Source organism: Elephas maximus, chromosome 3 (genome assembly GCF_024166365.1).
Source record: "Elephas maximus indicus isolate mEleMax1 chromosome 3, mEleMax1 primary haplotype, whole genome shotgun sequence".
NCBI lineage: Eukaryota > Metazoa > Chordata > Mammalia > Proboscidea > Elephantidae > Elephas > Elephas maximus.
The window spans coordinates 200,402,935-200,427,086 of record NC_064821.1 but is presented as its reverse complement, the minus strand read 5'-3'; the positions used below and the strand labels follow the sequence as shown (position 1 = coordinate 200,427,086).

Below are 24,152 nucleotides of genomic sequence, written 5' to 3'. Positions count from 1 at the left end.
TAGGCACGGGTCCAATTGTTAGGCTTCCCACCAATCTGCAGCTCACGATCTCACCGCTCTCCCACCACAGCAAGGATGTGGTGAAGCCCACTTGAAACCGCTCACCACAGAGTAGGGAGCCAATACAGTGGAGCCCGCCCGTGCGCGCGACCCTGGCTCAACGCAAGCCGCTGCTCACCGGCCTTCCTGGTTAATCCGCCCCTGGTCTTTAGCCCCGTTTGCCTGCGTGTGTCTGTGGGCTCCATCTGGCCCGTGCGGAAAGCCCTCCCCGGTGGTCCTCCACCTTCTGCCCGCTGAACAGCAGCAACTCGCTTTTGCCCTGCGCTGCTGCAAGCAGCACCACACCACCCAAAACCTTGGCCATCATCCCGGCCTTTCCACACCAGCCTCCTGCCCATTCCTCTCTCCCGCCCCGAATCCCCTTCCCACTAACACCCGCTGCGCCCTCTCTTCAGCCCGTGGTCTCCAAGCTTGTTGAGTTTGGGGACCTTGCCTCCCCACACCGGCCATGCCGCTGCATTTTCAGCCCCACCACCGGCTGGCGAGGAGAAGCCAGAGCCGGGCACAGGGCCCGGTCCACCTCGGGCGTGCCACATCCCAGTTCCACGCGGGTAGCCGCTGCCTGGGAGCAGACCCACCGCGCCAACGACCTCTCTGCTGCCGAAGAGCTCTTTCGATGGGTCGGCCGGCTCCCGCTCCACAACCCACCCCCTCCAGCACAGCATCCTAAGGAGTGCGGCTGGCCGGAGGACGGAGGGCGGAAGGCAGGCTCAGACCGCTGTGGCCACTTTGTCCGACGTCCCGCCGCTGGCAGGCAGCCGCCACAGGAGGATGCAGGCGTCCCGCTCCCTTGCTCCCGGACTTCCTGTGCCCACACCCCCAAGCACGGGCGAGAAAACTGGCCGCCCAAGGGGGTCCTGGGGGTGCATGCCGGGGGTCGCCGCCGGGACAGCTGTGAGCACCTCTGCGCGCCACAGGCCACCTGGCCTGGCTGGGATTGGCGCTGGCCGACCAGGCTCCTTCGGGCTCTAGGCTTCCTCCCAGCCACGGGATGGGCAGGGACTACCTCTCTCCCTCCGCCTCCGTCCAGGACCCTCGACACGCCTGGCACCTGCCTCTCTTCCACGTCGGTCGCCCAGACCCCTTCCCTTGCCCGCCCGTCCCGCCCACCCGCACCAGGCCGCCGGCCCCAGGCTGGCCGCCGCCGCCTGCCTAGCTCTAGGGGAGCAGAGAGACAGACGCCCCGGCCAGGTAGTGAGCAGCGTCCTGAGCCCAGCGGCGGGCCAGCGAAGACAGGGCAGGGGCACAGGCTGGAGCCAGCCGCCCGGACGCCGGCAGCGCATGGGTGGTTCAGTGGTAGAATTCTCGCCTGCCACGCGGGAGGCCCGGGTTCGATTCCCGGCCCATGCAGTCCCCTGTCCCCTTTTGGTCGCTCTGCCCCAATTCACGCCGCCGACTGCTCAGTGCTTGCTCTGCTCTGCTCTGGCTCTCCTACTACACTCGGGGCAACTCTCCCAGAGCCCTGGGGCTCCGCTCCCACCTGCGGCCCAGCAGTGTGCCAGTGCCCTGCGCCTCTCCCACACCCTGGGGCCGAAAGCACACCGCGCTCCGGCGCCGACCTCCAGTGGCCTCTACCCCAACACTTCTCCCGGGCAGCCACCCTTTTCTCTTCATCACCCTGACGAAACCTTAGCCACACGTTTCACTTCACAGAGGACCACCGTGCAACATGCCTCTTCCCATCTCACCACCCTTCCTGGCCACGCTCCCAAAATGACACCATCCTTGCTGGACCATTACCAAGGAAGTCGCACGGCCGGATCCATACTCGGAAAAGCAACGCATTACGCTCCCCTACCGTGTCCTGGTCATCATCGCGCACGAGAAAATGAAAGTCCTGTCAGTGCAGTCACTTTAGCCCACTCCTCCACAACACAGTGGTAAACACGCCCCTTCCTTGCCCGCCTCCCCCTTACCACGATCCAAACTTTTGGCCAAAGGTCACTGGAGGCCTCTGTTGCTCGGGCCTCTTTCAATCTCCACTGAGTCCCCCGTCCCACCCCACCGCACCCCACGGTGCCCCAAACGCGCACCTAACGCACTCCCGTGTCCTGACAAAGGGACGTTTAAGCCTCTGGGCCAGTCGCGCGCCCTAAGACCTCACGGCCTTTTCCAGACGTTTTTCTCTCTTCCCTTCTCTTCTAATCTCTCTCTGCGTGTCTCTCTGTGTGTCTGTCTGTTTCTCGCGCCCTCTTCTGTCTGTCCGTCTCTGTCTCTATCTCTGTCTCCCTCTCTGTCTCCCGGTCCCTGTCTCACGCTGGCTCTCTCTCGACAGCACCCTTGCCCCCAATCAACCTCCCACTCTTTAGGTTGACTGACTTCAGGCACAGCACCGCGGGCAACCTTGTCTGGCCGGGTCCAGTCTCATGACGTGCCCTTGGATCTGGGTGGGACCTAAGCCCACCCTCCCAACACTCCCCCCACCCCCGCCCCCCAGCTAGCCATCTAGTGGTCCTTCCAGCCTCCGCCTGACCCGCCACCACAGACCTCTATCACACGAACACCTTGCCTTGCCCTGATGACGCACATCCACCGGGCTGGCCACCCCCGGCATCCCCAGGGTCGCTCCCGCCCCTCCCATGTCCCCACCCTCATCTCCACACTGGCCTGGCATAATGCTCCGAAGCCCCCAAGCCTCTGCAGCGCCGGCACCTGACTGGGCGGCCGCACTCACTACGCACCCTCCTGCCCTAGGGCGGCTTGGACACTCTGACATCTGGACTCCTTCTCCCACCTGCCAGCACTCAGGACACGTCTGTCCCCTCTTTTGGGTTTCCCTCACCTTTCCCTGTCCTTTGTGTCGTGCCACCCGAACAACCAGCCAGCTTCCTCCACTGCGGTCATCTATCCACAACTCACAAAACAGGGACAGGAAGGAAGTGCCTGGGGTGACAGTAAGCTTCTCTATGATCACACGGGTTCCTGCTCACAAGGCTATGCCTTTCCATGCCTGGCCTTCTACTGCCCTGACATTCCAAGCCGCTGAGAAGCCCGCGGAGTGCAGTTCTACTCTCAGACACATGGGGTCGCCAGGAGTCAGAATCCACCCCATCGCCCTTTTCAAAAGCCATCTCTTTCTTCAAATCCCGTGAACGGCCACCCCAAGGGATGAAGTTATGCTCATGCCGCAACAGGCATGAACCTTGAAGACATTCGCCGAGTCAAGTAAACCAGACCCAAAACAACAAACGTTGTATGATTTTACTTTCGTCGCGTCTGTATAACAGGTAACTTCCCAGACCAACAAAGGAGAATAGACGTTTCCCGGGGTAGCCGGGAAGGGGAAACAGGAGGCCCTCATTATGTGGGGACAGGGTTGGTTTGGGAATGACTAAAAAAAAAAAAAAAAAAAAAAAGTGGAAATGGATATTCGTGGCGGTTAGAAAAGACGGCGAACGTCCTTAAAGCCACTGAATTCTGCACTCAGAAATGGTGAAAATGGTATATTCTGTCTTAAGTATACTTTCACCACAATTAAAGACAGAGAGAGAGGGAAGGGGAGGTGAGTGGGAAGAGAACCACGAAGATACCCAAGGAACGACTGTCTGGCGTGAGGCTTGTGCGTTTCCTTGCGTGCAAACTTGATTTCTAAGAAAAAGAGTCTTGAAGCAAATATTAGACCCTCTCTGTCCGCAGGCCTTGCAAGACGCGGATGACTGCCGTCTGCCATCTACCAGGCGCGGCATCATCGATGAGTTAACAAGAGGGACGCTCGGGGTGGAAGGAGGGATGGACACCGGGATAGATATGTGGTAAGGCAGGAGTGGGATAAAATGCATGGGTCGTACAATCCGGGGGGCGGGAGTAGGGGTGTTCTCCGTCAATTTCTGTCCACGCTGAGATCTGTTGGCGCCTTGCTAATACCGTCGTGTTAGAGAGTCGGGGAAGGCTACCTGCTGCCACCGCCCCTCAGCCGTTGGGCATGTCCATTTCCCCGACGGCCCCCGGTCTCACATTCCTCTCTCCCCCTTACTCTCATCCCCCCCTCCGACCCCACCCGGACCCCCCAGCTGGCCGGGCATTCCCAGATTCCCCTTTCACGTTCTTCTGTCTCCCGGCCGCCGTCGCCCTGCTCAGGGTCTGGGCCTTCACAAGCTTGGCTCCCCCAGCCCAGGTCTGGCCTGGTAGCTGAGCCAAATGCAAGCACGCGCCAGGGCGCGCGCTGGCAGCAGCGAGGACGCGGGCTCCGCTCCTGGCCACCGCCGGCCAGAGGCTGTCCTGGCCTGTGGGCTTTGGGGCTGACAGATGCCAGAGAACGCGAGCGCCTGCGCCAGCGCCAGCGCCAGGGCGGACGAGCAAGTAGGCCTGTGGTGGGCGAGCGGGTCGAAAAGGATCGGATGGCATTGGTGGCGGCAGCGGGCCAGGCGGTGTGCTGGGCCTGCAAGCGTTGGCTAAAAGGCAGGTGTGGAGGGAGGTGCGCGGCAAGTTGTTTGTGGGCAGAGAGGAAGAAGAACGGCTTCCCTGACCGGGAATCGAACCCGGGCCGCGGCGGTGAGAGCGCCGAATCCTAACCACTAGACCACCAGGGAGCGTCGGGCCACCCGTCCTGCCTGCGCCACCTGCACTCAGCGCCTCCGCACCCCTCGGCCCCAGCCGTGGACCTTGCTCCGGCCTCCAGTCGCCCGGCCCGGCCTCCCCTCGCACTCCGCGCCCTTTTCTCTTGCTCGCAGCACCCCCAAAACGCTGGGCGCCTCCTTCCTTCTCCCACACATACACACCGAGCCAAGTGCCGACTCCGTCAGCCATACCTGGCAAGACGGCCCTGGGCTGGGCCTCTGGCAAAAAGTCAGCCCACTGCGTTGGCCGGGAATCGAACCCGGGTCAACTGCTTGGAAGGCAGCTATGCTCACCACTATACCACCAACGCCGCACGGCCCAGACGAGCCCAAGATGCCGCGCGGAACTCGCACCAGCGTGCTGCCGCCGCCGCCGCCGCCCGCCGCCGGGCGCAGACCCTTCTCGACGCCTGGCTCACCCGTCCGCGGCTCCGGGCCCTCACAGCACCACCAGCCGCCGCCCGGCGCCAGCCGAGCCCCGCCGCTCTCCACACGCCCCCGCCCCGCCCTCCTCCGCCCCGCCGCTGGGGGGCGCTCTCCCGCTCGCTTCCTCCGGCCTCCCGCCCGCAGCGGGGCGCTCCAGGGCGCGCGGCCCCCCACCCCCGGCCCTGAGCTCCCGGCTGCGGCCTGCCCCCGGGGCACGCCTGCTCCACACCTCCGGCTCGCCAAGCCCCTTCCATTCTCCGCCACGTCGCGGCCGCTCGGCGACGCTCGGCTAGGCCACAGCCGGCACCGAGACGGTGCACATCTCCGACAGGCCGCTCTCCACCTGGCACCTGGGAGCCGGAGTCGCTGGGCGGCGGTCGGCGACCCTGAGCCGGGGGGCGGAAGACACCCATCCGCTGGGGACGGGCCGCTCCTCAAGCGCTGCCGGGACCCGAGAAGGCTGCTGTGGCTGGCGGGCGACCAGGCGCCTTGGCCAGGAGGATTGGAAGGGAAGGTGGGCGGAGGGTGGGCTGTGCCCCGCAGAGGATGACGCCAAGGGCCCAGGTGGAGCGCGGAGGGCAGGGCAGGGCGGGGCAGGGCAGGGCAGGGCATTGCGCCGGCCACTGGGTCTGAGAGCGGGCGCCGGGTGCGTGGCGGCAGAGGCCAAAAAGGGCGTCTGCCTCCCCGTCGGGGAATCGAACCCCGGTCTCCCGCGTGACAGGCGGGGATACTCACCACTATACTAACGAGGACGGCGGTGGCCGTCCGGGGTGCAGAACGCTCTCCCGCCGCCGCCGCTGCACACCACGCCGACTCCGACGCCGACGCCGACGCCTCTTCCTGCCCCCTGCTCGCTGCATGCTCGGCGACAGAGCGCGCCCCGCCCACCTCCATCCTCGCCGTCCACGCAGCCTGGCACCCGGGCCGGGCCCGGGGGATACCGAAGCTCCGCGTGCGCGGCGGCCGCTTCCCTCCACGGCGGCGAAAGCGCCGGGAGAAAGAAAGGGGATCGAGCGGGCAGAAAACGTCTGCGAGGAGGAGGAGGCATTGGTGGGCGCGAGAGCTGACGTGAGGACGGAGGCCGGGGCAGCGGCTGGCGGGGCCCGGGGGACGGTGCGTGGGGGAGTTGGCCGGGCACCTCGCCGGGTCGGCCGGCCTTGGTGGCGCTCGGCTCCGAGCCTTCGCGCGCGCCGTCCGTCCGTCCGTCCGTCCGTCCGTCCGTCCGTCCGTCGGTCGCGCAGCCGCAAGGCCGTCCAGGAGGCGCGCCGACCGGCCCAGGGCACCGGCGTTGGCGCGGCGTCGCAGCCGGGCCAGCGGCGACGCGCCCACAGCCGCCGTCAGGATGGCCGAGCGGTCTAAGGCGCTGCGTTCAGGTCGCAGTCTCCCCTGGAGGCGTGGGTTCGAATCCCACTCCTGACAAGACAACCTTTTGGCAACAGCCACCTACTGTCCCCAGCCTTCACCACACGCGTCTCTGCCCTTTACTGGGCGACTGTCCACGCTCGGGCCGTGCAATCCTTCTGCCTCTCCAGCCTCCAGCCCGTGGCCCCACCCCGCTCCGACACCCTAACTTGTCAGGCACATCCCTGACAGCTAGGATGCTCCAGCGCCTTGAACCCCTCTGGTAACTGCCTTTCCGGCCAGCCCCAGCCCAACTGCCCACCATGAAACGCACCCCTCCTACCTGCCTGCCCCCGCATCCGCGCGGTTTCTCGACTTCCCATCACAGCTACCTCCTCTCTCTTACCCCTGTCCTCTCTCTGCCCTCGCCCTTTCCCTCTTCCCTCTGTCTTTCACCTCTCCCTCTCCCTCTCTCTCTGTCTTTGTCAGGCCCCGATTACCCAACAAGCAAGGTAGGCACGGGTCCAATTGTTAGGCTTCCCACCAATCTGCAGCTCACGATCTCACCGCTCTCCCACCACAGCAAGGATGTGGTGAAGCCCACTTGAAACCGCTCACCACAGAGTAGGGAGCCAATACAGTGGAGCCCGCCCGTGCGCGCGACCCTGGCTCAACGCAAGCCGCTGCTCACCGGCCTTCCTGGTTAATCCGCCCCTGGTCTTTAGCCCCGTTTGCCTGCGTGTGTCTGTGGGCTCCATCTGGCCCGTGCGGAAAGCCCTCCCCGGTGGTCCTCCACCTTCTGCCCGCTGAACGGCAGCAACTCGCTTTTGCCCTGCGCTGCTGCAAGCAGCACCACACCACCCAAAACCTTGGCCATCATCCCGCCCTTTCCACACCAGCCTCCTGCCCATTCCTCTCTCCCGCCCCGAATCCCCTTCCCACTAACACCCGCTGCGCCCTCTCTTCAGCCCGTGGTCTCCAAGCTTGTTGAGTTTGGGGACCTTGCCTCCCCACACCGGCCATGCCGCTGCATTTTCAGCCCCACCACCGGCTGGCGAGGAGAAGCCAGAGCCGGGCACAGGGCCCGGTCCACCTCGGGCGTGCCACATCCCAGTTCCACGCGGGTAGCCGCTGCCTGGGAGCAGACCCACCGCGCCAACGACCTCTCTGCTGCCGAAGAGCTCTTTCGATGGGTCGGCCGGCTCCCGCTCCACAACCCACCCCCTCCAGCACAGCATCCTAAGGAGTGCGGCTGGCCGGAGGACGGAGGGCGGAAGGCAGGCTCAGACCGCTGTGGCCACTTTGTCCGACGTCCCGCCGCTGGCAGGCAGCCGCCACAGGAGGATGCAGGCGTCCCGCTCCCTTGCTCCCGGACTTCCTGTGCCCACACCCCCAAGCACGGGCGAGAAAACTGGCCGCCCAAGGGGGTCCTGGGGGTGCATGCCGGGGGTCGCCGCCGGGACAGCTGTGAGCACCTCTGCGCGCCACAGGCCACCTGGCCTGGCTGGGATTGGCGCTGGCCGACCAGGCTCCTTCGGGCTCTAGGCTTCCTCCCAGCCACGGGATGGGCAGGGACTACCTCTCTCCCTCCGCCTCCGTCCAGGACCCTCGACACGCCTGGCACCTGCCTCTCTTCCACGTCGGTCGCCCAGACCCCTTCCCTTGCCCGCCCGTCCCGCCCACCCGCACCAGGCCGCCGGCCCCAGGCTGGCCGCCGCCGCCTGCCTAGCTCTAGGGGAGCAGAGAGACAGACGCCCCGGCCAGGTAGTGAGCAGCGTCCTGAGCCCAGCGGCGGGCCAGCGAAGACAGGGCAGGGGCACAGGCTGGAGCCAGCCGCCCGGACGCCGGCAGCGCATGGGTGGTTCAGTGGTAGAATTCTCGCCTGCCACGCGGGAGGCCCGGGTTCGATTCCCGGCCCATGCAGTCCCCTGTCCCCTTTTGGTCGCTCTGCCCCAATTCACGCCGCCGACTGCTCAGTGCTTGCTCTGCTCTGCTCTGGCTCTCCTACTACACTCGGGGCAACTCTCCCAGAGCCCTGGGGCTCCGCTCCCACCTGCGGCCCAGCAGTGTGCCAGTGCCCTGCGCCTCTCCCACACCCTGGGGCCGAAAGCACACCGCGCTCCGGCGCCGACCTCCAGTGGCCTCTACCCCAACACTTCTCCCGGGCAGCCACCCTTTTCTCTTCATCACCCTGACGAAACCTTAGCCACACGTTTCACTTCACAGAGGACCACCGTGCAACATGCCTCTTCCCATCTCACCACCCTTCCTGGCCACGCTCCCAAAATGACACCATCCTTGCTGGACCATTACCAAGGAAGTCGCACGGCCGGATCCATACTCGGAAAAGCAACGCATTACGCTCCCCTACCGTGTCCTGGTCATCATCGCGCACGAGAAAATGAAAGTCCTGTCAGTGCAGTCACTTTAGCCCACTCCTCCACAACACAGTGGTAAACACGCCCCTTCCTTGCCCGCCTCCCCCTTACCACGATCCAAACTTTTGGCCAAAGGTCACTGGAGGCCTCTGTTGCTCGGGCCTCTTTCAATCTCCACTGAGTCCCCCGTCCCACCCCACCGCACCCCACGGTGCCCCAAACGCGCACCTAACGCACTCCCGTGTCCTGACAAAGGGACGTTTAAGCCTCTGGGCCAGTCGCGCGCCCTAAGACCTCACGGCCTTTTCCAGACGTTTTTCTCTCTTCCCTTCTCTTCTAATCTCTCTCTGCGTGTCTCTCTGTGTGTCTGTCTGTTTCTCGCGCCCTCTTCTGTCTGTCCGTCTCTGTCTCTATCTCTGTCTCCCTCTCTGTCTCCCGGTCCCTGTCTCACGCTGGCTCTCTCTCGACAGCACCCTTGCCCCCAATCAACCTCCCACTCTTTAGGTTGACTGACTTCAGGCACAGCACCGCGGGCAACCTTGTCTGGCCGGGTCCAGTCTCATGACGTGCCCTTGGATCTGGGTGGGACCTAAGCCCACCCTCCCAACACTCCCCCCACCCCCGCCCCCCAGCTAGCCATCTAGTGGTCCTTCCAGCCTCCGCCTGACCCGCCACCACAGACCTCTATCACACGAACACCTTGCCTTGCCCTGATGACGCACATCCACCGGGCTGGCCACCCCCGGCATCCCCAGGGTCGCTCCCGCCCCTCCCATGTCCCCACCCTCATCTCCACACTGGCCTGGCATAATGCTCCGAAGCCCCCAAGCCTCTGCAGCGCCGGCACCTGACTGGGCGGCCGCACTCACTACGCACCCTCCTGCCCTAGGGCGGCTTGGACACTCTGACATCTGGACTCCTTCTCCCACCTGCCAGCACTCAGGACACGTCTGTCCCCTCTTTTGGGTTTCCCTCACCTTTCCCTGTCCTTTGTGTCGTGCCACCCGAACAACCAGCCAGCTTCCTCCACTGCGGTCATCTATCCACAACTCACAAAACAGGGACAGGAAGGAAGTGCCTGGGGTGACAGTAAGCTTCTCTATGATCACACGGGTTCCTGCTCACAAGGCTATGCCTTTCCATGCCTGGCCTTCTACTGCCCTGACATTCCAAGCCGCTGAGAAGCCCGCGGAGTGCAGTTCTACTCTCAGACACATGGGGTCGCCAGGAGTCAGAATCCACCCCATCGCCCTTTTCAAAAGCCATCTCTTTCTTCAAATCCCGTGAACGGCCACCCCAAGGGATGAAGTTATGCTCATGCCGCAACAGGCATGAACCTTGAAGACATTCGCCGAGTCAAGTAAACCAGACCCAAAACAACAAACGTTGTATGATTTTACTTTCGTCGCGTCTGTATAACAGGTAACTTCCCAGACCAACAAAGGAGAATAGACGTTTCCCGGGGTAGCCGGGAAGGGGAAACAGGAGGCCCTCATTATGTGGGGACAGGGTTGGTTTGGGAATGACTAAAAAAAAAAAAAAAAAAAAAAAGTGGAAATGGATATTCGTGGCGGTTAGAAAAGACGGCGAACGTCCTTAAAGCCACTGAATTCTGCACTCAGAAATGGTGAAAATGGTATATTCTGTCTTAAGTATACTTTCACCACAATTAAAGACAGAGAGAGAGGGAAGGGGAGGTGAGTGGGAAGAGAACCACGAAGATACCCAAGGAACGACTGTCTGGCGTGAGGCTTGTGCGTTTCCTTGCGTGCAAACTTGATTTCTAAGAAAAAGAGTCTTGAAGCAAATATTAGACCCTCTCTGTCCGCAGGCCTTGCAAGACGCGGATGACTGCCGTCTGCCATCTACCAGGCGCGGCATCATCGATGAGTTAACAAGAGGGACGCTCGGGGTGGAAGGAGGGATGGACACCGGGATAGATATGTGGTAAGGCAGGAGTGGGATAAAATGCATGGGTCGTACAATCCGGGGGGCGGGAGTAGGGGTGTTCTCCGTCAATTTCTGTCCACGCTGAGATCTGTTGGCGCCTTGCTAATACCGTCGTGTTAGAGAGTCGGGGAAGGCTACCTGCTGCCACCGCCCCTCAGCCGTTGGGCATGTCCATTTCCCCGACGGCCCCCGGTCTCACATTCCTCTCTCCCCCTTACTCTCATCCCCCCCTCCGACCCCACCCGGACCCCCCAGCTGGCCGGGCATTCCCAGATTCCCCTTTCACGTTCTTCTGTCTCCCGGCCGCCGTCGCCCTGCTCAGGGTCTGGGCCTTCACAAGCTTGGCTCCCCCAGCCCAGGTCTGGCCTGGTAGCTGAGCCAAATGCAAGCACGCGCCAGGGCGCGCGCTGGCAGCAGCGAGGACGCGGCTCCGCTCCTGGCCACCGCCGGCCAGAGGCTGTCCTGGCCTGTGGGCTTTGGGGCTGACAGATGCCAGAGAACGCGAGCGCCTGCGCCAGCGCCAGCGCCAGGGCGGACGAGCAAGTAGGCCTGTGGTGGGCGAGCGGGTCGAAAAGGATCGGATGGCATTGGTGGCGGCAGCGGGCCAGGCGGTGTGCTGGGCCTGCAAGCGTTGGCTAAAAGGCAGGTGTGGAGGGAGGTGCGCGGCAAGTTGTTTGTGGGCAGAGAGGAAGAAGAACGGCTTCCCTGACCGGGAATCGAACCCGGGCCGCGGCGGTGAGAGCGCCGAATCCTAACCACTAGACCACCAGGGAGCGTCGGGCCACCCGTCCTGCCTGCGCCACCTGCACTCAGCGCCTCCGCACCCCTCGGCCCCAGCCGTGGACCTTGCTCCGGCCTCCAGTCGCCCGGCCCGGCCTCCCCTCGCACTCCGCGCCCTTTTCTCTTGCTCGCAGCACCCCCAAAACGCTGGGCGCCTCCTTCCTTCTCCCACACATACACACCGAGCCAAGTGCCGACTCCGTCAGCCATACCTGGCAAGACGGCCCTGGGCTGGGCCTCTGGCAAAAAGTCAGCCCACTGCGTTGGCCGGGAATCGAACCCGGGTCAACTGCTTGGAAGGCAGCTATGCTCACCACTATACCACCAACGCCGCACGGCCCAGACGAGCCCAAGATGCCGCGCGGAACTCGCACCAGCGTGCTGCCGCCGCCGCCGCCGCCCGCCGCCGGGCGCAGATCCTTCTCGACGCCTGGCTCACCCGTCCGCGGCTCCGGGCCCTCACAGCACCACCAGCCGCCGCCCGGCGCCAGCCGAGCCCCGCCGCTCTCCACACGCCCCCGCCCCGCCCTCCTCCGCCCCGCCGCTGGGGGGCGCTCTCCCGCTCGCTTCCTCCGGCCTCCCGCCCGCAGCGGGGCGCTCCAGGGCGCGCGGCCCCCCACCCCCGGCCCTGAGCTCCCGGCTGCGGCCTGCCCCCGGGGCACGCCTGCTCCACACCTCCGGCTCGCCAAGCCCCTTCCATTCTCCGCCACGTCGCGGCCGCTCGGCGACGCTCGGCTAGGCCACAGCCGGCACCGAGACGGTGCACATCTCCGACAGGCCGCTCTCCACCTGGCACCTGGGAGCCGGAGTCGCTGGGCGGCGGTCGGCGACCCTGAGCCGGGGGGCGGAAGACACCCATCCGCTGGGGACGGGCCGCTCCTCAAGCGCTGCCGGGACCCGAGAAGGCTGCTGTGGCTGGCGGGCGACCAGGCGCCTTGGCCAGGAGGATTGGAAGGGAAGGTGGGCGGAGGGTGGGCTGTGCCCCGCAGAGGATGACGCCAAGGGCCCAGGTGGAGCGCGGAGGGCAGGGCAGGGCGGGGCAGGGCAGGGCAGGGCATTGCGCCGGCCACTGGGTCTGAGAGCGGGCGCCGGGTGCGTGGCGGCAGAGGCCAAAAAGGGCGTCTGCCTCCCCGTCGGGGAATCGAACCCCGGTCTCCCGCGTGACAGGCGGGGATACTCACCACTATACTAACGAGGACGGCGGTGGCCGTCCGGGGTGCAGAACGCTCTCCCGCCGCCGCCGCTGCACACCACGCCGACTCCGACGCCGACGCCGACGCCTCTTCCTGCCCCCTGCTCGCTGCATGCTCGGCGACAGAGCGCGCCCCGCCCACCTCCATCCTCGCCGTCCACGCAGCCTGGCACCCGGGCCGGGCCCGGGGGATACCGAAGCTCCGCGTGCGCGGCGGCCGCTTCCCTCCACGGCGGCGAAAGCGCCGGGAGAAAGAAAGGGGATCGAGCGGGCAGAAAACGTCTGCGAGGAGGAGGAGGCATTGGTGGGCGCGAGAGCTGACGTGAGGACGGAGGCCGGGGCAGCGGCTGGCGGGGCCCGGGGGACGGTGCGTGGGGGAGTTGGCCGGGCACCTCGCCGGGTCGGCCGGCCTTGGTGGCGCTCGGCTCCGAGCCTTCGCGCGCGCCGTCCGTCCGTCCGTCCGTCCGTCCGTCCGTCCGTCCGTCGGTCGCGCAGCCGCAAGGCCGTCCAGGAGGCGCGCCGACCGGCCCAGGGCACCGGCGTTGGCGCGGCGTCGCAGCCGGGCCAGCGGCGACGCGCCCACAGCCGCCGTCAGGATGGCCGAGCGGTCTAAGGCGCTGCGTTCAGGTCGCAGTCTCCCCTGGAGGCGTGGGTTCGAATCCCACTCCTGACAAGACAACCTTTTGGCAACAGCCACCTACTGTCCCCAGCCTTCACCACACGCGTCTCTGCCCTTTACTGGGCGACTGTCCACGCTCGGGCCGTGCAATCCTTCTGCCTCTCCAGCCTCCAGCCCGTGGCCCCACCCCGCTCCGACACCCTAACTTGTCAGGCACATCCCTGACAGCTAGGATGCTCCAGCGCCTTGAACCCCTCTGGTAACTGCCTTTCCGGCCAGCCCCAGCCCAACTGCCCACCATGAAACGCACCCCTCCTACCTGCCTGCCCCCGCATCCGCGCGGTTTCTCGACTTCCCATCACAGCTACCTCCTCTCTCTTACCCCTGTCCTCTCTCTGCCCTCGCCCTTTCCCTCTTCCCTCTGTCTTTCACCTCTCCCTCTCCCTCTCTCTCTGTCTTTGTCAGGCCCCGATTACCCAACAAGCAAGGTAGGCACGGGTCCAATTGTTAGGCTTCCCACCAATCTGCAGCTCACGATCTCACCGCTCTCCCACCACAGCAAGGATGTGGTGAAGCCCACTTGAAACCGCTCACCACAGAGTAGGGAGCCAATACAGTGGAGCCCGCCCGTGCGCGCGACCCTGGCTCAACGCAAGCCGCTGCTCACCGGCCTTCCTGGTTAATCCGCCCCTGGTCTTTAGCCCCGTTTGCCTGCGTGTGTCTGTGGGCTCCATCTGGCCCGTGCGGAAAGCCCTCCCCGGTGGTCCTCCACCTTCTGCCCGCTGAACAGCAGCAACTCGCTTTTGCCCTGCGCTGCTGCAAGCAGCACCACACCACCCAAAACCTTGGCCATCATCCCGGCCTTTCCACACCAGCCTCCTGCCCATTCCTCTCTCCCGCCCCGAATCCCCTTCCCACTAACACCCGCTGCGCCCTCTCTTCAGCCCGTGGTCTCCAAGCTTGTTGAGTTTGGGGACCTTGCCTCCCCACACCGGCCATGCCGCTGCATTTTCAGCCCCACCACCGGCTGGCGAGGAGAAGCCAGAGCCGGGCACAGGGCCCGGTCCACCTCGGGCGTGCCACATCCCAGTTCCACGCGGGTAGCCGCTGCCTGGGAGCAGACCCACCGCGCCAACGACCTCTCTGCTGCCGAAGAGCTCTTTCGATGGGTCGGCCGGCTCCCGCTCCACAACCCACCCCCTCCAGCACAGCATCCTAAGGAGTGCGGCTGGCCGGAGGACGGAGGGCGGAAGGCAGGCTCAGACCGCTGTGGCCACTTTGTCCGACGTCCCGCCGCTGGCAGGCAGCCGCCACAGGAGGATGCAGGCGTCCCGCTCCCTTGCTCCCGGACTTCCTGTGCCCACACCCCCAAGCACGGGCGAGAAAACTGGCCGCCCAAGGGGGTCCTGGGGGTGCATGCCGGGGGTCGCCGCCGGGACAGCTGTGAGCACCTCTGCGCGCCACAGGCCACCTGGCCTGGCTGGGATTGGCGCTGGCCGACCAGGCTCCTTCGGGCTCTAGGCTTCCTCCCAGCCACGGGATGGGCAGGGACTACCTCTCTCCCTCCGCCTCCGTCCAGGACCCTCGACACGCCTGGCACCTGCCTCTCTTCCACGTCGGTCGCCCAGACCCCTTCCCTTGCCCGCCCGTCCCGCCCACCCGCACCAGGCCGCCGGCCCCAGGCTGGCCGCCGCCGCCTGCCTAGCTCTAGGGGAGCAGAGAGACAGACGCCCCGGCCAGGTAGTGAGCAGCGTCCTGAGCCCAGCGGCGGGCCAGCGAAGACAGGGCAGGGGCACAGGCTGGAGCCAGCCGCCCGGACGCCGGCAGCGCATGGGTGGTTCAGTGGTAGAATTCTCGCCTGCCACGCGGGAGGCCCGGGTTCGATTCCCGGCCCATGCAGTCCCCTGTCCCCTTTTGGTCGCTCTGCCCCAATTCACGCCGCCGACTGCTCAGTGCTTGCTCTGCTCTGCTCTGGCTCTCCTACTACACTCGGGGCAACTCTCCCAGAGCCCTGGGGCTCCGCTCCCACCTGCGGCCCAGCAGTGTGCCAGTGCCCTGCGCCTCTCCCACACCCTGGGGCCGAAAGCACACCGCGCTCCGGCGCCGACCTCCAGTGGCCTCTACCCCAACACTTCTCCCGGGCAGCCACCCTTTTCTCTTCATCACCCTGACGAAACCTTAGCCACACGTTTCACTTCACAGAGGACCACCGTGCAACATGCCTCTTCCCATCTCACCACCCTTCCTGGCCACGCTCCCAAAATGACACCATCCTTGCTGGACCATTACCAAGGAAGTCGCACGGCCGGATCCATACTCGGAAAAGCAACGCATTACGCTCCCCTACCGTGTCCTGGTCATCATCGCGCACGAGAAAATGAAAGTCCTGTCAGTGCAGTCACTTTAGCCCACTCCTCCACAACACAGTGGTAAACACGCCCCTTCCTTGCCCGCCTCCCCCTTACCACGATCCAAACTTTTGGCCAAAGGTCACTGGAGGCCTCTGTTGCTCGGGCCTCTTTCAATCTCCACTGAGTCCCCCGTCCCACCCCACCGCACCCCACGGTGCCCCAAACGCGCACCTAACGCACTCCCGTGTCCTGACAAAGGGACGTTTAAGCCTCTGGGCCAGTCGCGCGCCCTAAGACCTCACGGCCTTTTCCAGACGTTTTTCTCTCTTCCCTTCTCTTCTAATCTCTCTCTGCGTGTCTCTCTGTGTGTCTGTCTGTTTCTCGCGCCCTCTTCTGTCTGTCCGTCTCTGTCTCTATCTCTGTCTCCCTCTCTGTCTCCCGGTCCCTGTCTCACGCTGGCTCTCTCTCGACAGCACCCTTGCCCCCAATCAACCTCCCACTCTTTAGGTTGACTGACTTCAGGCACAGCACCGCGGGCAACCTTGTCTGGCCGGGTCCAGTCTCATGACGTGCCCTTGGATCTGGGTGGGACCTAAGCCCACCCTCCCAACACTCCCCCCACCCCCGCCCCCCAGCTAGCCATCTAGTGGTCCTTCCAGCCTCCGCCTGACCCGCCACCACAGACCTCTATCACACGAACACCTTGCCTTGCCCTGATGACGCACATCCACCGGGCTGGCCACCCCCGGCATCCCCAGGGTCGCTCCCGCCCCTCCCATGTCCCCACCCTCATCTCCACACTGGCCTGGCATAATGCTCCGAAGCCCCCAAGCCTCTGCAGCGCCGGCACCTGACTGGGCGGCCGCACTCACTACGCACCCTCCTGCCCTAGGGCGGCTTGGACACTCTGACATCTGGACTCCTTCTCCCACCTGCCAGCACTCAGGACACGTCTGTCCCCTCTTTTGGGTTTCCCTCACCTTTCCCTGTCCTTTGTGTCGTGCCACCCGAACAACCAGCCAGCTTCCTCCACTGCGGTCATCTATCCACAACTCACAAAACAGGGACAGGAAGGAAGTGCCTGGGGTGACAGTAAGCTTCTCTATGATCACACGGGTTCCTGCTCACAAGGCTATGCCTTTCCATGCCTGGCCTTCTACTGCCCTGACATTCCAAGCCGCTGAGAAGCCCGCGGAGTGCAGTTCTACTCTCAGACACATGGGGTCGCCAGGAGTCAGAATCCACCCCATCGCCCTTTTCAAAAGCCATCTCTTTCTTCAAATCCCGTGAACGGCCACCCCAAGGGATGAAGTTATGCTCATGCCGCAACAGGCATGAACCTTGAAGACATTCGCCGAGTCAAGTAAACCAGACCCAAAACAACAAACGTTGTATGATTTTACTTTCGTCGCGTCTGTATAACAGGTAACTTCCCAGACCAACAAAGGAGAATAGACGTTTCCCGGGGTAGCCGGGAAGGGGAAACAGGAGGCCCTCATTATGTGGGGACAGGGTTGGTTTGGGAATGACTAAAAAAAAAAAAAAAAAAAAAAAGTGGAAATGGATATTCGTGGCGGTTAGAAAAGACGGCGAACGTCCTTAAAGCCACTGAATTCTGCACTCAGAAATGGTGAAAATGGTATATTCTGTCTTAAGTATACTTTCACCACAATTAAAGACAGAGAGAGAGGGAAGGGGAGGTGAGTGGGAAGAGAACCACGAAGATACCCAAGGAACGACTGTCTGGCGTGAGGCTTGTGCGTTTCCTTGCGTGCAAACTTGATTTCTAAGAAAAAGAGTCTTGAAGCAAATATTAGACCCTCTCTGTCCGCAGGCCTTGCAAGACGCGGATGACTGCCGTCTGCCATCTACCAGGCGCGGCATCATCGATGAGTTAACAAGAGGGACGCTCGGGGTGGAAGGAGGGATGGACACCGGGATAGATATGTGGTAAGGCAGGAGTGGGATAAAATGCATGGGTCGTACAATCCGGGGGGCGGGAGTAGGGGTGTTCTCCGTCAATTTCTGTCCACGCTGAGATCTGTTGGCGCCTTGCTAATACCGTCGTGTTAGAGAGTCGGGGAAGGCTACCTGCTGCCACCGCCCCTCAGCCGTTGGGCATGTCCATTTCCCCGACGGCCCCCGGTCTCACATTCCTCTCTCCCCCTTACTCTCATCCCCCCCTCCGACCCCACCCGGACCCCCCAGCTGGCCGGGCATTCCCAGATTCCCCTTTCACGTTCTTCTGTCTCCCGGCCGCCGTCGCCCTGCTCAGGGTCTGGGCCTTCACAAGCTTGGCTCCCCCAGCCCAGGTCTGGCCTGGTAGCTGAGCCAAATGCAAGCACGCGCCAGGGCGCGCGCTGGCAGCAGCGAGGACGCGGGCTCCGCTCCTGGCCACCGCCGGCCAGAGGCTGTCCTGGCCTGTGGGCTTTGGGGCTGACAGATGCCAGAGAACGCGAGCGCCTGCGCCAGCGCCAGCGCCAGGGCGGACGAGCAAGTAGGCCTGTGGTGGGCGAGCGGGTCGAAAAGGATCGGATGGCATTGGTGGCGGCAGCGGGCCAGGCGGTGTGCTGGGCCTGCAAGCGTTGGCTAAAAGGCAGGTGTGGAGGGAGGTGCGCGGCAAGTTGTTTGTGGGCAGAGAGGAAGAAGAACGGCTTCCCTGACCGGGAATCGAACCCGGGCCGCGGCGGTGAGAGCGCCGAATCCTAACCACTAGACCACCAGGGAGCGTCGGGCCACCCGTCCTGCCTGCGCCACCTGCACTCAGCGCCTCCGCACCCCTCGGCCCCAGCCGTGGACCTTGCTCCGGCCTCCAGTCGCCCGGCCCGGCCTCCCCTCGCACTCCGCGCCCTTTTCTCTTGCTCGCAGCACCCCCAAAACGCTGGGCGCCTCCTTCCTTCTCCCACACATACACACCGAGCCAAGTGCCGACTCCGTCAGCCATACCTGGCAAGACGGCCCTGGGCTGGGCCTCTGGCAAAAAGTCAGCCCACTGCGTTGGCCGGGAATCGAACCCGGGTCAACTGCTTGGAAGGCAGCTATGCTCACCACTATACCACCAACGCCGCACGGCCCAGACGAGCCCAAGATGCCGCGCGGAACTCGCACCAGCGTGCTGCCGCCGCCGCCGCCGCCCGCCGCCGGGCGCAGACCCTTCTCGACGCCTGGCTCACCCGTCCGCGGCTCCGGGCCCTCACAGCACCACCAGCCGCCGCCCGGCGCCAGCCGAGCCCCGCCGCTCTCCACACGCCCCCGCCCCGCCCTCCTCCGCCCCGCCGCTGGGGGGCGCTCTCCCGCTCGCTTCCTCCGGCCTCCCGCCCGCAGCGGGGCGCTCCAGGGCGCGCGGCCCCCCACCCCCGGCCCTGAGCTCCCGGCTGCGGCCTGCCCCCGGGGCACGCCTGCTCCACACCTCCGGCTCGCCAAGCCCCTTCCATTCTCCGCCACGTCGCGGCCGCTCGGCGACGCTCGGCTAGGCCACAGCCGGCACCGAGACGGTGCACATCTCCGACAGGCCGCTCTCCACCTGGCACCTGGGAGCCGGAGTCGCTGGGCGGCGGTCGGCGACCCTGAGCCGGGGGGCGGAAGACACCCATCCGCTGGGGACGGGCCGCTCCTCAAGCGCTGCCGGGACCCGAGAAGGCTGCTGTGGCTGGCGGGCGACCAGGCGCCTTGGCCAGGAGGATTGGAAGGGAAGGTGGGCGGAGGGTGGGCTGTGCCCCGCAGAGGATGACGCCAAGGGCCCAGGTGGAGCGCGGAGGGCAGGGCAGGGCGGGGCAGGGCAGGGCAGGGCATTGCGCCGGCCACTGGGTCTGAGAGCGGGCGCCGGGTGCGTGGCGGCAGAGGCCAAAAAGGGCGTCTGCCTCCCCGTCGGGGAATCGAACCCCGGTCTCCCGCGTGACAGGCGGGGATACTCACCACTATACTAACGAGGACGGCGGTGGCCGTCCGGGGTGCAGAACGCTCTCCCGCCGCCGCCGCTGCACACCACGCCGACTCCGACGCCGACGCCGACGCCTCTTCCTGCCCCCTGCTCGCTGCATGCTCGGCGACAGAGCGCGCCCCGCCCACCTCCATCCTCGCCGTCCACGCAGCCTGGCACCCGGGCCGGGCCCGGGGGATACCGAAGCTCCGCGTGCGCGGCGGCCGCTTCCCTCCACGGCGGCGAAAGCGCCGGGAGAAAGAAAGGGGATCGAGCGGGCAGAAAACGTCTGCGAGGAGGAGGAGGCATTGGTGGGCGCGAGAGCTGACGTGAGGACGGAGGCCGGGGCAGCGGCTGGCGGGGCCCGGGGGACGGTGCGTGGGGGAGTTGGCCGGGCACCTCGCCGGGTCGGCCGGCCTTGGTGGCGCTCGGCTCCGAGCCTTCGCGCGCGCCGTCCGTCCGTCCGTCCGTCCGTCCGTCCGTCCGTCCGTCGGTCGCGCAGCCGCAAGGCCGTCCAGGAGGCGCGCCGACCGGCCCAGGGCACCGGCGTTGGCGCGGCGTCGCAGCCGGGCCAGCGGCGACGCGCCCACAGCCGCCGTCAGGATGGCCGAGCGGTCTAAGGCGCTGCGTTCAGGTCGCAGTCTCCCCTGGAGGCGTGGGTTCGAATCCCACTCCTGACAAGACAACCTTTTGGCAACAGCCACCTACTGTCCCCAGCCTTCACCACACGCGTCTCTGCCCTTTACTGGGCGACTGTCCACGCTCGGGCCGTGCAATCCTTCTGCCTCTCCAGCCTCCAGCCCGTGGCCCCACCCCGCTCCGACACCCTAACTTGTCAGGCACATCCCTGACAGCTAGGATGCTCCAGCGCCTTGAACCCCTCTGGTAACTGCCTTTCCGGCCAGCCCCAGCCCAACTGCCCACCATGAAACGCACCCCTCCTACCTGCCTGCCCCCGCATCCGCGCGGTTTCTCGACTTCCCATCACAGCTACCTCCTCTCTCTTACCCCTGTCCTCTCTCTGCCCTCGCCCTTTCCCTCTTCCCTCTGTCTTTCACCTCTCCCTCTCCCTCTCTCTCTGTCTTTGTCAGGCCCCGATTACCCAACAAGCAAGGTAGGCACGGGTCCAATTGTTAGGCTTCCCACCAATCTGCAGCTCACGATCTCACCGCTCTCCCACCACAGCAAGGATGTGGTGAAGCCCACTTGAAACCGCTCACCACAGAGTAGGGAGCCAATACAGTGGAGCCCGCCCGTGCGCGCGACCCTGGCTCAACGCAAGCCGCTGCTCACCGGCCTTCCTGGTTAATCCGCCCCTGGTCTTTAGCCCCGTTTGCCTGCGTGTGTCTGTGGGCTCCATCTGGCCCGTGCGGAAAGCCCTCCCCGGTGGTCCTCCACCTTCTGCCCGCTGAACGGCAGCAACTCGCTTTTGCCCTGCGCTGCTGCAAGCAGCACCACACCACCCAAAACCTTGGCCATCATCCCGCCCTTTCCACACCAGCCTCCTGCCCATTCCTCTCTCCCGCCCCGAATCCCCTTCCCACTAACACCCGCTGCGCCCTCTCTTCAGCCCGTGGTCTCCAAGCTTGTTGAGTTTGGGGACCTTGCCTCCCCACACCGGCCATGCCGCTGCATTTTCAGCCCCACCACCGGCTGGCGAGGAGAAGCCAGAGCCGGGCACAGGGCCCGGTCCACCTCGGGCGTGCCACATCCCAGTTCCACGCGGGTAGCCGCTGCCTGGGAGCAGACCCACCGCGCCAACGACCTCTCTGCTGCCGAAGAGCTCTTTCGATGGGTCGGCCGGCTCCCGCTCCACAACCCACCCCCTCCAGCACAGCATCCTAAGGAGTGCGGCTGGCCGGAGGACGGAGGGCGGAAGGCAGGCTCAGACCGCTGTGGCCACTTTGTCCGACGTCCCGCCGCTGGCAGGCAGCCGCCACAGGAGGATGCAGGCGTCCCGCTCCCTTGCTCCCGGACTTCCTGTGCCCACACCCCCAAGCACGGGCGAGAAAACTGGCCGCCCAAGGGGGTCCTGGGGGTGCATGCCGGGGGTCGCCGCCGGGACAGCTGTGAGCACCTCTGCGCGCCACAGGCCACCTGGCCTGGCTGGGATTGGCGCTGGCCGACCAGGCTCCTTCGGGCTCTAGGCTTCCTCCCAGCCACGGGATGGGCAGGGACTACCTCTCTCCCTCCGCCTCCGTCCAGGACCCTCGACACGCCTGGCACCTGCCTCTCTTCCACGTCGGTCGCCCAGACCCCTTCCCTTGCCCGCCCGTCCCGCCCACCCGCACCAGGCCGCCGGCCCCAGGCTGGCCGCCGCCGCCTGCCTAGCTCTAGGGGAGCAGAGAGACAGACGCCCCGGCCAGGTAGTGAGCAGCGTCCTGAGCCCAGCGGCGGGCCAGCGAAGACAGGGCAGGGGCACAGGCTGGAGCCAGCCGCCCGGACGCCGGCAGCGCATGGGTGGTTCAGTGGTAGAATTCTCGCCTGCCACGCGGGAGGCCCGGGTTCGATTCCCGGCCCATGCAGTCCCCTGTCCCCTTTTGGTCGCTCTGCCCCAATTCACGCCGCCGACTGCTCAGTGCTTGCTCTGCTCTGCTCTGGCTCTCCTACTACACTCGGGGCAACTCTCCCAGAGCCCTGGGGCTCCGCTCCCACCTGCGGCCCAGCAGTGTGCCAGTGCCCTGCGCCTCTCCCACACCCTGGGGCCGAAAGCACACCGCGCTCCGGCGCCGACCTCCAGTGGCCTCTACCCCAACACTTCTCCCGGGCAGCCACCCTTTTCTCTTCATCACCCTGACGAAACCTTAGCCACACGTTTCACTTCACAGAGGACCACCGTGCAACATGCCTCTTCCCATCTCACCACCCTTCCTGGCCACGCTCCCAAAATGACACCATCCTTGCTGGACCATTACCAAGGAAGTCGCACGGCCGGATCCATACTCGGAAAAGCAACGCATTACGCTCCCCTACCGTGTCCTGGTCATCATCGCGCACGAGAAAATGAAAGTCCTGTCAGTGCAGTCACTTTAGCCCACTCCTCCACAACACAGTGGTAAACACGCCCCTTCCTTGCCCGCCTCCCCCTTACCACGATCCAAACTTTTGGCCAAAGGTCACTGGAGGCCTCTGTTGCTCGGGCCTCTTTCAATCTCCACTGAGTCCCCCGTCCCACCCCACCGCACCCCACGGTGCCCCAAACGCGCACCTAACGCACTCCCGTGTCCTGACAAAGGGACGTTTAAGCCTCTGGGCCAGTCGCGCGCCCTAAGACCTCACGGCCTTTTCCAGACGTTTTTCTCTCTTCCCTTCTCTTCTAATCTCTCTCTGCGTGTCTCTCTGTGTGTCTGTCTGTTTCTCGCGCCCTCTTCTGTCTGTCCGTCTCTGTCTCTATCTCTGTCTCCCTCTCTGTCTCCCGGTCCCTGTCTCACGCTGGCTCTCTCTCGACAGCACCCTTGCCCCCAATCAACCTCCCACTCTTTAGGTTGACTGACTTCAGGCACAGCACCGCGGGCAACCTTGTCTGGCCGGGTCCAGTCTCATGACGTGCCCTTGGATCTGGGTGGGACCTAAGCCCACCCTCCCAACACTCCCCCCACCCCCGCCCCCCAGCTAGCCATCTAGTGGTCCTTCCAGCCTCCGCCTGACCCGCCACCACAGACCTCTATCACACGAACACCTTGCCTTGCCCTGATGACGCACATCCACCGGGCTGGCCACCCCCGGCATCCCCAGGGTCGCTCCCGCCCCTCCCATGTCCCCACCCTCATCTCCACACTGGCCTGGCATAATGCTCCGAAGCCCCCAAGCCTCTGCAGCGCCGGCACCTGACTGGGCGGCCGCACTCGCTACGCGCCCTCCTGCCCTAGGGCGGCTTGGACACTCTGACATCTGGACTCCTTCTCCCACCTGCCAGCACTCAGGACACGTCTGTCCCCTCTTTTGGGTTTCCCTCACCTTTCCCTGTCCTTTGTGTCGTGCCACCCGAACAACCAGCCAGCTTCCTCCACTGCGGTCATCTATCCACAACTCACAAAACAGGGACAGGAAGGAAGTGCCTGGGGTGACAGTAAGCTTCTCTATGATCACACGGGTTCCTGCTCACAAGGCTATGCCTTTCCATGCCTGGCCTTCTACTGCCCTGACATTCCAAGCCGCTGAGAAGCCCGCGGAGTGCAGTTCTACTCTCAGACACATGGGGTCGCCAGGAGTCAGAATCCACCCCATCGCCCTTTTCAAAAGCCATCTCTTTCTTCAAATCCCGTGAACGGCCACCCCAAGGGATGAAGTTATGCTCATGCCGCAACAGGCATGAACCTTGAAGACATTCGCCGAGTCAAGTAAACCAGACCCAAAACAACAAACGTTGTATGATTTTACTTTCGTCGCGTCTGTATAACAGGTAACTTCCCAGACCAACAAAGGAGAATAGACGTTTCCCGGGGTAGCCGGGAAGGGGAAACAGGAGGCCCTCATTATGTGGGGACAGGGTTGGTTTGGGAATGACTAAAAAAAAAAAAAAAAAAAAAAAGTGGAAATGGATATTCGTGGCGGTTAGAAAAGACGGCGAACGTCCTTAA

The 24,152-nt window shown here is 64.6% G+C and overlaps 16 non-coding genes across 16 annotated transcripts; 7 read left to right on the top strand and 9 right to left on the bottom strand.

Annotated features, from left to right (window-relative positions):
- Positions 1-1,339: 1,339 nt before the first annotated feature.
- Positions 1,340-1,410, top strand: TRNAG-GCC (transfer RNA glycine (anticodon GCC)). Its single transcript has one exon. It is a non-coding gene; the product is annotated as a tRNA-Gly (tRNA).
- A 3,107-nt stretch (positions 1,411-4,517) lies between these two features.
- TRNAE-CUC (transfer RNA glutamic acid (anticodon CUC)) lies at positions 4,518-4,589 on the bottom strand. The gene has a single exon. It is a non-coding gene; the product is annotated as a tRNA-Glu (tRNA).
- Positions 4,590-4,855: 266 nt separating this feature from the next.
- Positions 4,856-4,927, bottom strand: TRNAG-UCC (transfer RNA glycine (anticodon UCC)). The gene has a single exon. It is a non-coding gene; the product is annotated as a tRNA-Gly (tRNA).
- A 795-nt stretch (positions 4,928-5,722) lies between these two features.
- TRNAD-GUC (transfer RNA aspartic acid (anticodon GUC)) lies at positions 5,723-5,794 on the bottom strand. Its single transcript has one exon. It is a non-coding gene; the product is annotated as a tRNA-Asp (tRNA).
- Positions 5,795-6,378: 584 nt separating this feature from the next.
- Positions 6,379-6,461, top strand: TRNAL-CAG (transfer RNA leucine (anticodon CAG)). The gene has a single exon. It is a non-coding gene; the product is annotated as a tRNA-Leu (tRNA).
- A 1,774-nt stretch (positions 6,462-8,235) lies between these two features.
- TRNAG-GCC (transfer RNA glycine (anticodon GCC)) lies at positions 8,236-8,306 on the top strand. The gene has a single exon. It is a non-coding gene; the product is annotated as a tRNA-Gly (tRNA).
- A 3,106-nt stretch (positions 8,307-11,412) lies between these two features.
- TRNAE-CUC (transfer RNA glutamic acid (anticodon CUC)) lies at positions 11,413-11,484 on the bottom strand. Its single transcript has one exon. It is a non-coding gene; the product is annotated as a tRNA-Glu (tRNA).
- A 266-nt stretch (positions 11,485-11,750) lies between these two features.
- On the bottom strand, positions 11,751-11,822 carry TRNAG-UCC (transfer RNA glycine (anticodon UCC)). The gene has a single exon. It is a non-coding gene; the product is annotated as a tRNA-Gly (tRNA).
- Positions 11,823-12,617: 795 nt separating this feature from the next.
- On the bottom strand, positions 12,618-12,689 carry TRNAD-GUC (transfer RNA aspartic acid (anticodon GUC)). Its single transcript has one exon. It is a non-coding gene; the product is annotated as a tRNA-Asp (tRNA).
- Positions 12,690-13,273: 584 nt separating this feature from the next.
- On the top strand, positions 13,274-13,356 carry TRNAL-CAG (transfer RNA leucine (anticodon CAG)). Its single transcript has one exon. It is a non-coding gene; the product is annotated as a tRNA-Leu (tRNA).
- Positions 13,357-15,130: 1,774 nt separating this feature from the next.
- TRNAG-GCC (transfer RNA glycine (anticodon GCC)) lies at positions 15,131-15,201 on the top strand. The gene has a single exon. It is a non-coding gene; the product is annotated as a tRNA-Gly (tRNA).
- A 3,107-nt stretch (positions 15,202-18,308) lies between these two features.
- Positions 18,309-18,380, bottom strand: TRNAE-CUC (transfer RNA glutamic acid (anticodon CUC)). Its single transcript has one exon. It is a non-coding gene; the product is annotated as a tRNA-Glu (tRNA).
- A 266-nt stretch (positions 18,381-18,646) lies between these two features.
- On the bottom strand, positions 18,647-18,718 carry TRNAG-UCC (transfer RNA glycine (anticodon UCC)). Its single transcript has one exon. It is a non-coding gene; the product is annotated as a tRNA-Gly (tRNA).
- A 795-nt stretch (positions 18,719-19,513) lies between these two features.
- Positions 19,514-19,585, bottom strand: TRNAD-GUC (transfer RNA aspartic acid (anticodon GUC)). Its single transcript has one exon. It is a non-coding gene; the product is annotated as a tRNA-Asp (tRNA).
- A 584-nt stretch (positions 19,586-20,169) lies between these two features.
- TRNAL-CAG (transfer RNA leucine (anticodon CAG)) lies at positions 20,170-20,252 on the top strand. The gene has a single exon. It is a non-coding gene; the product is annotated as a tRNA-Leu (tRNA).
- Positions 20,253-22,026: 1,774 nt separating this feature from the next.
- TRNAG-GCC (transfer RNA glycine (anticodon GCC)) lies at positions 22,027-22,097 on the top strand. Its single transcript has one exon. It is a non-coding gene; the product is annotated as a tRNA-Gly (tRNA).
- The last annotated feature ends 2,055 nt before the right edge of the window (positions 22,098-24,152 follow it).